Here is a 13,491-nt window from a genome sequence, read left to right as displayed (position 1 = left end):
GAAGTTTATGGCAGAAAAATGAAATTCCTGGGGTGCAACAAGTACTTTCACATTAAGTGGTACACAATGAACCAGGAACAGATACTTTCAAACCAGGAACAGGATGTCATCATTACTGTAGTTAGTCAGACCTTGTTGTATGGCCATCTGTGCAGAAGGTTTCATAGTGTACTTGTGCCAGGGAACAACAGGATGATGTTGCCGGGTTATACATGTTGGTTCCTCATTGGGTGTATGCTGATAACATGGGTACAGTTTAGTAAATGGCAAAAACTTACTATTGGCTGTTGGGACATGGATGTGCTGGAGAGGAATGTAAATACTGACAGCCAAGGTCATGCAGGTGGTGAACAGAAACAGCCATGTGTAACCCAGGAACAGCACCCCATTGTTCCATGCCACAAGTACACAACCAAATCTGTCTGGACAGATAGTCAGGCAGCCAGGCTCTAAAAAGTGTCAATAATGAAAAAGTTCTGTTCCTGGCTTGAAAGTGTGTGTTCCTGTTTCATTGTGCAGTGCTGACTTGGGCAGAAGTGGTTCTACCCCATTAGGTTTGTTTGTGTGGCAGATACTTCATGAAACATTTGGAGGACAGAGTTTTTCTGGCCAGGACAAATAATGGAACTTTTGCAGAGGTCCTCATATCTGTATATCCATATATCCACATCCCAGGGCTTTAAAAATGCTTTTGAAGTTTCCAGCAGAAGTCCCACAGCAGCCATCTTGGGAGCCTTTAAATCTCGGGACAAAGCAGCAAATCTGCACAACGGAGGCAGAAATCCCAGGACTAACAGGTTTGTATGGGGACCCCTTCTGAAGTCCTGGGATTTTTTTTGCCCCTGTTTAAAACTCGTGATTTAGTGCTGTCTGGAAGCGCCAGAGGGTATTTGGCACAAAGGTGATTCAGCTGAATCATACTTTCATTACTCAGACATTCACAACAAATACTTTATTTATACATTTGTAATTGCACTTATATACTTGTGTTCCAGATGGCCTAAATAAGTAATGAACAGTAAACTTTATGGCATATCCTGTTGGCTCAAGTTTCTGTAATTAAAAAAGAATAAATTTATGTAGATTATAATACAGTCATTTCATGCCAGAATGAGAGTCACAAGATTGTTTGTTGTTGTTTTCTTATAAAAAGGATTTTTAAGAATTGTGTTTGGTATCCTTGGAGAATGTTTAAAAAAATCCAAGAGAGAAAGAGAAACAGGCAATTGGACATTTCCTTCTCATTGAAAAAAATACTGTGCAAACCTATAATGCACATTAATGCAACACTAGGAAGGCTTCTGCACCTACATGACTCAGATTATCTGTAATGTTATTATTACATCTGTTAAAAAGTTTAAGTTTTACCCAGGAATTGAAAGAGAATCCATTTCCTTGAACAGAAAAGGGTTTCCCAAATATGAAGAATAATAACTCTCAGCAAGATTTTTACATTTTTTCCCTCTGGTGTATTGAGAGCCATTCTACACATAATTGCATGTATTCAATTTTTGTGTGCAAAACAAACAATTTAACATAAAGGGGGTGTACACAAAATATATTATATTATGTGCAGAAAATGTGTTTCTTGTGGAAGAAATGTGGTTATAGGAAAGGTTTGCTCAGGAAAGCTACATACATTTCTATACAGAATAATTCTCAAGAATAGTTCACAAAGTGCACATACAGCAGGGGAATGCTGCACAGAAATCTTTATTCCCTCATATAATGGGCAGAAGACTATGGGAATAACTATCTTTTTGCATGAGATCATGAAATAGATAATGCTTTTCTTTAGTGGGGTAGTTGATATCTGGCACCTTTGGTTTAAGCATGCAGAGAAGACTAGTCAGAGAAATACAGGAGATTTACATCTATCCAGCAGGTAGTGGTGTTTCAGGTCGCATGTGTGCCAAGGGTTCAGCAGTGTAAATCTAATTATCCACAGCTAAAGATAATGCCCCACAAAAGATGCTAAAATAAGACATCTCAATGGGTATTCCTAAGCTTTGAGTTCCCTTCCAAGGGAGGCCAAGTTGGACCACTCCTTGTTATTCTTCGAGGGCAAGCAAAATAATGATGGTGATTTATAATGCCCTTTTGTCACCAAAAGACAAAACATCATCATCTGGAATCAGGAACTAAGAACACAACACTTTTAATATACATGAAATGAAATCTGTAAGACCCCTCTGGTCACTACTCATCATAGTGGGCACAATTCAGCAGCTTAATCTAGCAAATCAAAGTGGAAAGTCTTCAGCCCTTTCCAAAAATAGGTGATATCCACCTCTAGCCAGAGATCCAAAGGAAGACTATTCTACAGATATGGAACAAGGTCTTGAAAGTCTTCCGGTCTTGACAGAGAAGTGCGCATTAGTGGAATAGACAATAATCCCTTACCTGTGGATGTTAAATTCCTATATCCTGCATACCATGCTTGCCAAACTGCCAGGTACTGGGGGATGTTAATGCACAGAGCCTTAAATACCAGAACCAAAAGTATGAAATGGGTCCTGGCCTGAACCGGTAGCCAATGAAGGCATCTACAAGGAGAAGGAACATTTAAATGTTTAAGAAGATTTAAAACAACAAGATAGCATTGTTCTGGATTAAACTGTAAGGAGAGGAAGAGGCATAGATTACCATGCATAGTGTTACCATGAGGTGGAAATGATTGGCCACTCTGGCTGCCAGTTGCAAAATTTGTAATATTTTAAACCTTATTTTGTTCTGTTTAGAATCTTGCTTTGTTTCTTCCCAATGTAAGTCATGAAATCGTATATTTGTTATGTTATTGTTTAATTTTTGATAATGTGTTATTACTTTTGATGTAGATGTGGGTACGTTTTGGGTCTGGGTGGTTTGGGATATTTGTCCTGGTCTAGTGTTTACAGCATTAAATGTTTGCCAATATTTGTTGTTAACCTCCCTGAGTCCACTCGGGGAGAGAGGGTGGGATAGAAATAAAGGTATTATTATTATTATTATTATTATTATTATTATTATTATTATTATTATTATTATTATTATTATTATTAACACAAAGACACAGCAAATGAGATATATATGCTGGATTTCATATCACAAAAAGCACAATTCGAACACTTCCCAAGTGTTTAGGACTATGTGATGTATTTTCGGATGATGCGTGCAGATCTCAGTAAGGTGGCCTTTTGCAGTTGACAGATCGTAATTTTGTCAATGTTTATTGTTTATTTATTATTATTATTATTATTATTATTATTATTATTATTATTATTATTATTATTATTATTTAAACCAGAGAAAAAAGAAAGCAGAAAAGCAAAACTGCATTTCCATTGTCCAACTATTACCATCATCCAAGCATGACAATAACTAAGGCCTGAACAAGCAGATGGGAAATCTCAACCGTCAAAACCCTGTGGATCCTATGGATGTTCAAAAGATGGAAATTGCATGCCTTTATTGTTGCCTTGATAAAATTTCTCAGAGTCAAATGATAAACCAGCAGGACAATTGTATTTTAGTTAGGTGTTTTAATATTGTAACATTTCTCCCCCTCCCATTTAGGGGGGAAATTGGGTTAGAAATCAAACCAGCAAGAAAGCAAACAGAATAGACTTTATGACCACTCAACAGACAGAAAGTGTCAATACACGTACCAAGCAACTGCATGCCTCCAGGTTGTTCATTAACAGCTGGCAAAAGTTTCCCCATCCCACAGGTATAATAGCATTACAGGAAAACCATGCTTTGGTTGGATTTGGGCAAAGAATTGGGCTCTCTTTAAATTATTATTCATCCTAGCTGTACATAGTTGCTTCTCTTCCTTCATGAAGTTCAACCCCACAGGGCTTCCCTTGCCAACTGCCCTTGCTGTGGTTTCCTTTGTTGCTGGAATCATCTTGTCACTAAATGTTGCTTTGGTCAGTACATTGCTTGCTGACAAGCCTGTGCTTCATTTGGATGAAACCATTAGTTGAAGCTATTGGCAATCACTTGACCACAGACTTTGCCAAACAGCCTTGCTAGCATTTTAATTGGAGTAACTGGTTCTGGTAGCTTGAGCTCCCAGTTCTGAAGAGGACCTGGAGGGGGGAATATTGCCTTTTCTGGCAGGCTCTGGCAAAAGCAAACTACCACAGCTTCTCCAAGCTTTCTCATGAGTAGCCTTTGCCATCATAATCACAACAAGTGTTGTTGATGATAATCACAACCTAATGTTGCTTGGCCACAAATGTCTAAGTTTTAACCTATGAAGTATTGGAGGGCATGTCAAAGTCATGCTATGCACCAGGAAAACACAACTGCCACAAAGACATAAACTGACTATTGGATGCTCATAGTGTTCCAGTGCAACAGTTTGTCGTCTGATTAAGTGACCTTTGCTCAGATCTGACATCAATATGCAAACAAATCTTCTTTTCCTTGCCAGAGAAGATCCAATAACCCCAGGGTGTTGGAAATGCAGGAACTGGGACATATTGTGTCATGAAATGTGTATTTGTTCCACTAATGCAGTAGGTGGTGGAGTGAGTGGAAAATATTTCCCGCATATCTGTGTTGATGCTGTTTGCTGTGAAGGTACACTGTGTTTGGAATCCTGGAACATCATGTGCAGTGCCTGCCAGATACAAGTGTGAATTTTTCTCATTTTTTAAAATGAATAAATTGCAATGTAAGAAGGAGGATAGTATGAAAGAGTCAGTTAGATGAACCACTAGGTCACTCTTGTTCTATTTTGCTTCTAGAAATATCACTCAATTTGCTGGTTGGGGGCACTAGCAAAGACAACAATGTCATATCTATACGTATGTAATATTGAATATTGTGTGAATACACTTGCATAATTCTAGAAATTTAGTCAAAAAATCAACCCAAAAAACCTTGATGGACTTTTCCATGGGTCAAAGTAGTTACTGTACCTTAACTTTTATATATGTATATAAAGGAGCCACATCTGAATAGATTGACAAAAGGCAAGAACTTAGTCCATCCCAGAAGCTTGGATAAGCGAATATCTTGGATAATAAGGAGGGATTAAGGAAAAGCCTATTAAACATCAAATTAGGTTATGATTTTACAAATTAAGCACCAAAACTTCATGTTATACAACAAATTTGACAGAAAAAGTAGTTCAATACGCAGTAATGTTATGTTGTAATTACTGTATTTACGAATTTAGCACCAAAATATCACGATATATTGAAAACATTGAGTACAAAAATGGCTTGGATTATCCAGAGGCTTGGATAAGCGAGGCTTGGATTAGTGAGACTCTACTGTAGTTTGCAGAAAGGGAAAATAGACCTAAATATTATGATGTTGATCAACAGTACACAATTAACTACACTAGAGTCTCACTTATCCAACATAAACGGGCCGGCAGAATGTTGGATAAGCGAATATGTTGGATAATAAGGAGGGATTAAGGAAAAGCCTATTAAACATCAAATTAGGTTATGATTTTACAAATGAAGCACCAAAACATCATGTTAGACAACAAATTTGGCAGAAAAGGTAGTTCAATATGCAGTAATGCTATGTAGTAATTACTGTATTTATGAATTTAGCACCAAAATATCACGATATATTGAAAACATTGACTACAAAAATGCATTGGATAATCCAGAACGTTGGATAAGCGAGTGTTGGATAAGTGAGACTCTACTGTACTTAAATGAAATGGGTTTACAGGTCAGTCAATCACTGTGGAACAAAATCTGCAACCAAATGGCAGCTATATTTGTTTACACTTGACCCTGATCTAATCGTTCTTAGTTGGAGTGGGCAGGACTAGGTTTTGATTTTTAGAGCAAAAGGGTACACAGCTCTGTTGAACAAAACCTAATTTATTTGTTTAATTCATTTTATGAGTGACATTTGCAGCCTTTCTCTGTCCTGAGAAAAGCTCAAGTTGATTAAAAAGCCAAATGCAGTTCTAGTGTGTCAACAGAAGACCACTCTATTCTCCTTTGGTCAGATGTCAGCTGGAATACTGTGTCTAGTTCTGGAGACCAGAATTCAAGAGGGATTTCTCCTGCTTCAAAGAATAGCACACAAACCAGTTTAAAAATAAGTAGCACTTATCACAGCTGAAGGAGGTCAATTGTTACTTGTTAATGTTCATTATTACAATATCAGCACATTAAGTAGGACTAGGAGGTTTAAAAAGCATTTCACTTCCCCAGATTTCTCCTGGCTGCCTTCTTCCATTTCTCCTTGGCATTTAAAAGTAATACTTTCATTCTGATGTTTGGACATAATAAGTTATGATTAGTTTTAGTGTATCTTATCTGAAGTGCTTGAGACCAAAAATGTTCTGGATTTTAGATTTGTTTTTTTTTAAACATTTACATATACACATTGGGGTGTGCAATTTTTTTGATAGTTGTCATAAGTCATGTCAATTTTTTAAAATTCATCCATCAAGAATAAAGAAACCAGAAAGAAAACATGGTTCCTTGGATTCGATGAAAATAAAAACAACAAACCATAATTAAGACAACTTTCAAACAGTCCCACGAGGAAGAGGAAGGAACATTTCAGAAAACATCCTTTACCCCCTTTCCCACGCTACCCCCCCCCAATACTCAAACCACTTCCCAATATCCCACCAGCTTTTCCCCATGCTTTTACCCTTTTCTTTTTAACCCTTTTCACTTTGGAAATCAAGAAATTAAAAAAAAAATGTCTGACGTGCAGTCATGGCCTGCGCCAAAAACCTAAGAATCAAAACTTACCCAAAACTTTTTGTTTGAATTTTTTAAATCTCAGAAGCCTCACATTAGTTTTATTTTCAGTGCAAGAAAGCAAAGCCAAGCCAAAAAGTCTGCCTTTTCTTTTAAAATTAATGGCCTCTTGCCATTAGGAGAGGGAAGCAGCAGGGAGAAAGCAGAGTTTGCTGGGAAAGAGACTGAGAAAGCACAGAATTCTGGGAAACATAGTTTGGGAAGGCAAGGCATCCTATGCCAGAGAATTCAAAAGGCCCTGCCCTAAACTATATTTCCCAAAATTCTGCTCAGCATCAGAAAGCCCCAATCAGGAGGGGGAAGAGATGTGTCCCTCCGTAGAAGCAGCCAGGCAGAGTTCCAATAAATAGTTGAATTTCCAAAGAGGAGGACTGACTGATGCTTCTAGTAAGTAAATCTCTGCGCTGGAAAGAAATCCCTAAATGGAAGGGTGTTTTATTGGTTAATATGAGAGACATTCAATGAGATAGCTGTTGTGGCTTCTTTTTAAAAAAATGTTTTTGTCAAAAATTTTAAAATCTCCCTGAAATCAGTAGATGTATGAATATTTCTGAAAGTTGGACCTGTTGTCTTATGTCATTGTATAGAAAATTGAAGGATGTAGTACTTGTAGTTTTTTAAAAAATGTTGTTTATAAAATCTTTGGAAATTCCCCAATATCCGTGAATAAGTGAAACGATCTGAAACTTGATGGGCCTACAGTGATAAATGTGTTCTACTATTGTAGCAAGCTCTACCCAAATAGCTGTAAAAGTGAGGGAGAAAAGAGCCCCTGAAGCTTCCCCACTTACACAATTACTATAACAATAAAGTAACAAAATTTTGTTACTCTCTGTATAGTAACAAAATTTCGACTAAAACACTTTAGAAACGCTTTAGAATTGAAACGCCAGCACCCCCTCATTTTGTAATGAGTTTTGATACATTTTTGTATCGATCACACAGCCTTAATACAGACATACACGTAGCCCAAAGATAATTATATACAATATGTTAAAATAATTTTGAGAATCTGGAATTCCGAAATTTTAAATACTCCAAAATTTTCCATGTGGGTGACTGAAAAAGTGAAGCCTTTGCTTCCTGATAGTGCAATGCACACAAACTTTGTTTCATGTACAGAATTATGAAAAATATTGTTGTATAAAATTACCTTCAGGTTGTATGTATATGGTATATATGCAACACAGATGATGATGATGATGATGATTGTGATGCCTCATGGGTTTTGTAGTCCCGCTCCTAGTGTCCCTGTGGCAGATGAGGATGAAAACATGGGGTTTTCTTCGGATCAACAACAGCCGGAATCCTTCCAGATGTCTGATGTTGATGTTCTTGCCCAAAAACCAATTAACACAGACCTTGAGCAGCTTTCACCTCCCTTCGCTAGGAGACAGTCCTTTGCTGCAGACAGGGGAGTGAAAGAGCGGGTTCGCAGGAGCTTAAGAATTGCAGCCAAACAAGACACTGATTAGACATGTTTCCCCTGGGAAAATCCAGGGAGTCTCACATCTGGACAGTTGGGTTTCGTTTCTTGTTCTCTAGGGAAAGAGAACACTGGACACCTGTTTGGCGGGAGAACGAGACCCAGTTAAAGGTGCCTGGCACGGTTGATTCCGTGCGGAGACAACAGAGCAGCTTCAGGAGTGAAATCGTGTTCCAGCCTTGTGTGGACTTCGCAAAGTCCGCAAATCCAGTTTCCTTGCCTTGCTTATTCAAGTATTTCAAGAATTGCCTTGCCTTGTTCTTAGTCACGGACCTTGTTCCTAGAATCAAGTTTTTGTTCCAGCCTTGTTGTGGATTTTACCTTGGACCTTGAAAGACCCTGGACAATTCCCCACACTATTGCTTGGCAATAGTGTGTGTTTCGGTTATTTGGATTTTATCTTTGGACTCTAATATCATTTATTGGACAAACTATTTCTGGACTATATTTGACCTTATTTGAAAGGTCTGCTTCTGGACTATATTTTTTACTTGCTTTTATCATTCTTATATATTTCCTTAATAAAGATATTAGATAGTTTATTGGCCTCCGTGTATGGTTCTTGGTGCTCTGCTGCCTTGAGTGTGACAATGATGCAAGTTTGTAACATAGCTATTGTTTTGGTTTAATAAAAATGCTTCACAAAACATTATATTCTCTCTTAGCGATATCCAGATGTTAACCTAAAAAGAGCTATTAAGTCTTCAATCATGCATTGCAAATACTGCTTGCAATTATGACTGGATCAGTGTTGGCGGTATCATTAACATTCTGTATCTTTTGAAAAACTAATCTTGAAGTGATTTGCATTTCTAGTAGTATTAACCAAGAAAGGAAATCCTTGTTCATTTATTTTTGTTACGATTTAATGTTAACTTAAGTGATGATATGAAATGTAAATAACATAGTAAAACTGGATTTTATAACAAAAGGATATAATAATGATCAACAAAGGGATTGGAATCTGGCATCAGTGGTGACTAAGGACCTCATCAGATGGCTGCTAGGTTTCATTTCCATGCACTGTGGAAACGCAGTTCCATGGGAGTCCCACAGAGGCCATCACATGATGTAAGGGCACTTCTGGTGGGACTCTATGGGCTCGATTTCTACAGTGCATGGAAACGAAGCCTAACAGCCATCTTCAGGAGTTGAGCATTACCTGACTTCAAGCAGCAAAAAGTGGGAGAAAGTGGGAGAAAGATGCGGTGAGCATGTGGGATGGCTGGCTATCCCAGAAGATGGGGAAAGATATGAGAGAATAGGATAAGATGGGTTTCTCTGCTTTCCTCCACTTTCCCCCACTTTTCCCTGCTCTGTCTGATGAAATCCTAAGAATCACGATGGTTGCATTTTCTCTCTAATACCAGAATTGCTGATATGGACCAGAATTACTTTGTAGCTTGAATGCCAGACTGTGGGCATATCTCGATTGACTACATAAGTACATTTCAAATTGGTTTTGGAAGAAAATGGTTTAGCTGTGAAGATAATTATATAGGAAATCCTGGAACCAGTTTGAGTCCCGGTGATGGTGATTACGCAAACCACAAAGCACTGATGTGCATTAAGGGCTTTCTTTTGCATTCTTTTGTAGTGCGTTTGTTGTCTAGCTTGAAGTATAGTTTCGAACTACATTAAATGATCACTATAGATGGGGCTCTAGAACTCTGAAGGGCCAAGGTTTGAGTACCCAGTAAACCACAGAAACCAACTGGTCTTCTAAGGCAAGTCACACTTTTGCAGCCTCAGAAGAAGGTAGTTGCAAACCTTCTCTGGATAAATCTTATCAAGAAAATCCAGATTTGCTGTAGGTTCTTCAAGTTGGAAATGACTTGAAGGTGCACATACACACACAGGCAGAAAAGCAGAATACATCTGACTATCAGTCAGTTGGAAGCATTCACATTTCTGCTTGTGGGCTTCCCATTGACATGAGGTTGGTGACCAAGGAAGCATACTGCTGGATAAGCTTGTTTAGAGCTTTAAAGGGTTTCTTTTGGACTACAGTTCTCAGAATCCTCCAGTAAATGGCCATGTTGGATGATAAGTATGAGAACCAAAATCTAAAATGCTGCTTCTATAAAGTCCAAGATAGGTCATTGGTCTCATCTACAAGGGTTCTTCTTTTGATAATCAGAGCAAGAGTAATATACTGAATTGTGAACTACAGAAGGCAAAAATGCACTGAGCTTTCTCTGACATAAACAGCCATCTATTGAGCACTTTAAGATATATTTCCACTTTTGCTGTTAGGAAAAATGTTAAGCCATACATTTTCACAGACGCTGTAAGTTGACATTCCACAAAAGCAAAAAGCATTTGTCTTTAAGGCAGGGTAGGAATTATGCCCCCCCCCCCCCACGGCCCAAAGTTGGTGGCCTCAGCAGCTCCAACCCACTTGGCTAAAAGAGAGGAATACTGGGGAGCTGGACCGTTCCAACCCTGGCTTTAAGATAATGTAGGATTCTGTCACTTTTACTAGTATGTGATGCTCTGAGCATCTTAGAACAATGGCTGGGTGAAAATGGAACTATTAAATAATATTTTAATTTATTTTTCGTGAAATATCCCCATATTTATTTGGAGCAAAACTGATGATCACATTAAAATAATATGGAAGACTAACAGGTACATAAAAAAGGGTGACATTTTAGAGAATTACTCTGGGAAATTACTTTAGGGATAAAATAAAAAATCAAAAGCATCTTTTGAGTGGCTTGTAGAGATTCCTCCTTTACACTGCTTTGCTGGTTTGAAACCATAGCTTGATTATTTTTAAAACCTCTCATGAGTTTACCTTAGGCAGGAAAGGTTTGAGTGCAGCAACAATTCGTTCTCTCTGGTCTATGATACCAGACTATATGTTTTGTGTGTCATTTATAACTTGGCATAGATACCTTTCTTTCTTCTCTCTCTAAGCAATTTATGCTGAGTCCAAATAAACTACAGTATAGGCTGCCTAGAAATAGAGAAGGAAGATTGCCTACACATTGGTGGAACCACACTGGGTTGCATATTTTCAACAAAGAGCCTTTCATGTGTCCTTCTCTTTTCTCGAAAGCAAACCAGAGCCAAAAAATACCACATCACTCAGGCCTGCTATAATGAATTCCAGCTTCTCCTCAGTTCAGTCGCAGCAACTACTCTATACATATCTCATAATAAGAAACCACTAACTCTAACCAAGATACACAATGCATCCATTTCTGTACCACATTTTTATTATGCATCATGCTCACATTTAATGACTTGGGTGCCACAGTGGATACATGATTAGAAAACACCTGTTCAATACAATGGAAAGGCAGCCTCCAGTGATTAAAAGATCTCTTTATGATAAATGCCGCACAACTGTTTGGCTGCAGCTATAAAGCAAATGGGCTGTTTGCATACGAAAGGGATTTTTTCACATTTGTGAGTGATCAAATCAGATCTTTATCTGGCTATGGAAAGGATATGAAATACTTTCTTCTCTTGTTTCCATCAGTGATGTTAGTGAAAGGTGGTGGTTTTCCATTTTCTATTCCAAATTTCACACTAAACTGATTCCTAAAATGTTCCTAAGTAACTTGAATATCAGAAACCGAGGGTGCATCTACACGGTAGAATTAATGCAGTTTGGTACCACTTTAATTGCCATGCCTCAATGCTATAGAATTCTGAGATTTGTGTAATATTAATAAATTTATTTTGTAGAATGGAATTATTTTATAAAGCAGATAATACAAATAAATATATACAAGTAAAAAACTTTTCATAAAGCCTAATCCAACCATGTATTGAGAACCGATTTAATTAAATCATACACTTACTATTCATCCTCTTTAATTAATGTTTCCATGTGTAATTTACACTCATTTAAAACCTATTCTGAATATGTCTCTTGGCTCACACAAGTTACCATGACCTATACATCAATTAACTTTGCAAATGTGACCATGGCAAGGTATTTATGTGAAAAGAAAGCTCAGAAGTCCTCTTGATGTCCTGAGCATCCTATCTCATCAGGGTTTGAGACTGTGAATCCTTCCAATACTTTTTAATTAGGTGAGACTGGCTCTGAGCTAGGCAAATAACCAGGAGAGTAACAAGCAATTTAGTACCTGAGAGTACAAATTTCTAAAAAGTTGTCACAACATATCTTTCCCAGCCACACTGGAAATACGTGTATTTACATTTAGAACTCACACAGCCCATGTGAAGAAAATACTCCATACTGAAGTTCTCAGAATGTGGTCAAGCTGGGAACGGATGTAATTGTCATTCTTGTCAGTCAAAGCAGCTGTCAATGCAATACTGAGTTCAATGTAAAGCAATGGTTTTAATTTTAGAAGCATAAAACAGTTGGGGATCAAATTATGTGAATAACTGTCTTCATCACATTATCCTCTGAAATCACAATTAGAAGTCTTTTCAATGCTCCATCACAAATTTCTGAATAGATAAAAGAAGACTTTTTTTGGGGGGGGGGGGGGGGGTTAGTGCCTACACCTTAAGAAAGCGCTTCATTTGGAGGTTCATTGGGTGTTTCCTTTATAGAATTTTTGAAAAGTTCTGAATACTCACACTTGTTGAATTTTTCTGGTTGCTGGTTTTATCTGTAACAGCTGTCCTTGTGGAGTTTTGTATTGTTTTCTTAATTATGAACATTGCTTTGGGAGGGCCCCACTCTTAGAGGCAGCCTAAAATAAGTGTAAATAAACAAACAGAGAGCTTTTATATGCTCTAAAACAACCCAGCCATAATTTAGACTATTCAGAGATGCCCTTGTTGCCATTATATTTACCTGTAATACTGTAATGGGCCCCTGGTGGTGGCGCAGTGTGTTAAAGTGCTGAGCTGCTGACTTGCAGACCAAAAGGTCCCAGGTTCAAATCCTGGGAGCGAAATGAGCGCCCGCTGTTAGCCCCAGCTCCTGCCAACCTAGCAGTTCGAAAACATGCAAATGTGAGTAGATAAAATAGGTACCGCTCCAGCGGGAAGGTAATGGAGCTCCATGCAGCCTTGCCGGCCACATGACCTTGGAGGTGTCTACGGACAATGCCGGCTCTTCGGCTTAGAAATGGAGATGAGCACCAACCCCCAGAGTCGGTCACGACTGGACTTAACGTCAGGGGAAAACCTTTACCTTTACCTAATATCCCACACTGAAATTATACTGCTGTCCACATTTCAAATCCAAACCAGAACTGTTTGTATAACTCAAAAGTAAGTGGTTCACTGATGAGTAAAGGGGTGGAGGCTCACCCTCTCCTGCCACTGCTT

General features: G+C 38.2%; 1 long non-coding RNA gene across 1 annotated transcript; it reads right to left on the bottom strand.

Moving 5' to 3' along the window:
* Nucleotides 1–1,444: 1,444 nt before the first annotated feature.
* LOC134296642 (uncharacterized) lies at nt 1,445–13,145 on the bottom strand. The gene is made up of 4 exons (XR_010003459.1): nt 13,013–13,145; nt 12,793–12,908; nt 7,891–7,988; nt 1,445–2,546 (listed from the first exon to the last, which is right to left on the bottom strand). It is a non-coding gene; the product is annotated as an uncharacterized LOC134296642 (long non-coding RNA).
* Between the last annotated feature and the right edge of the window lie 346 nt (nt 13,146–13,491).

The sequence above is a fragment of the Anolis carolinensis genome, chromosome 2 (assembly GCF_035594765.1).
Source record: "Anolis carolinensis isolate JA03-04 chromosome 2, rAnoCar3.1.pri, whole genome shotgun sequence".
Taxonomy (NCBI): Eukaryota; Metazoa; Chordata; class Lepidosauria; order Squamata; family Dactyloidae; genus Anolis; species Anolis carolinensis.
Note: the sequence above shows the minus strand (reverse complement) of the source record. Positions and strands in the feature narration are given on the sequence as shown.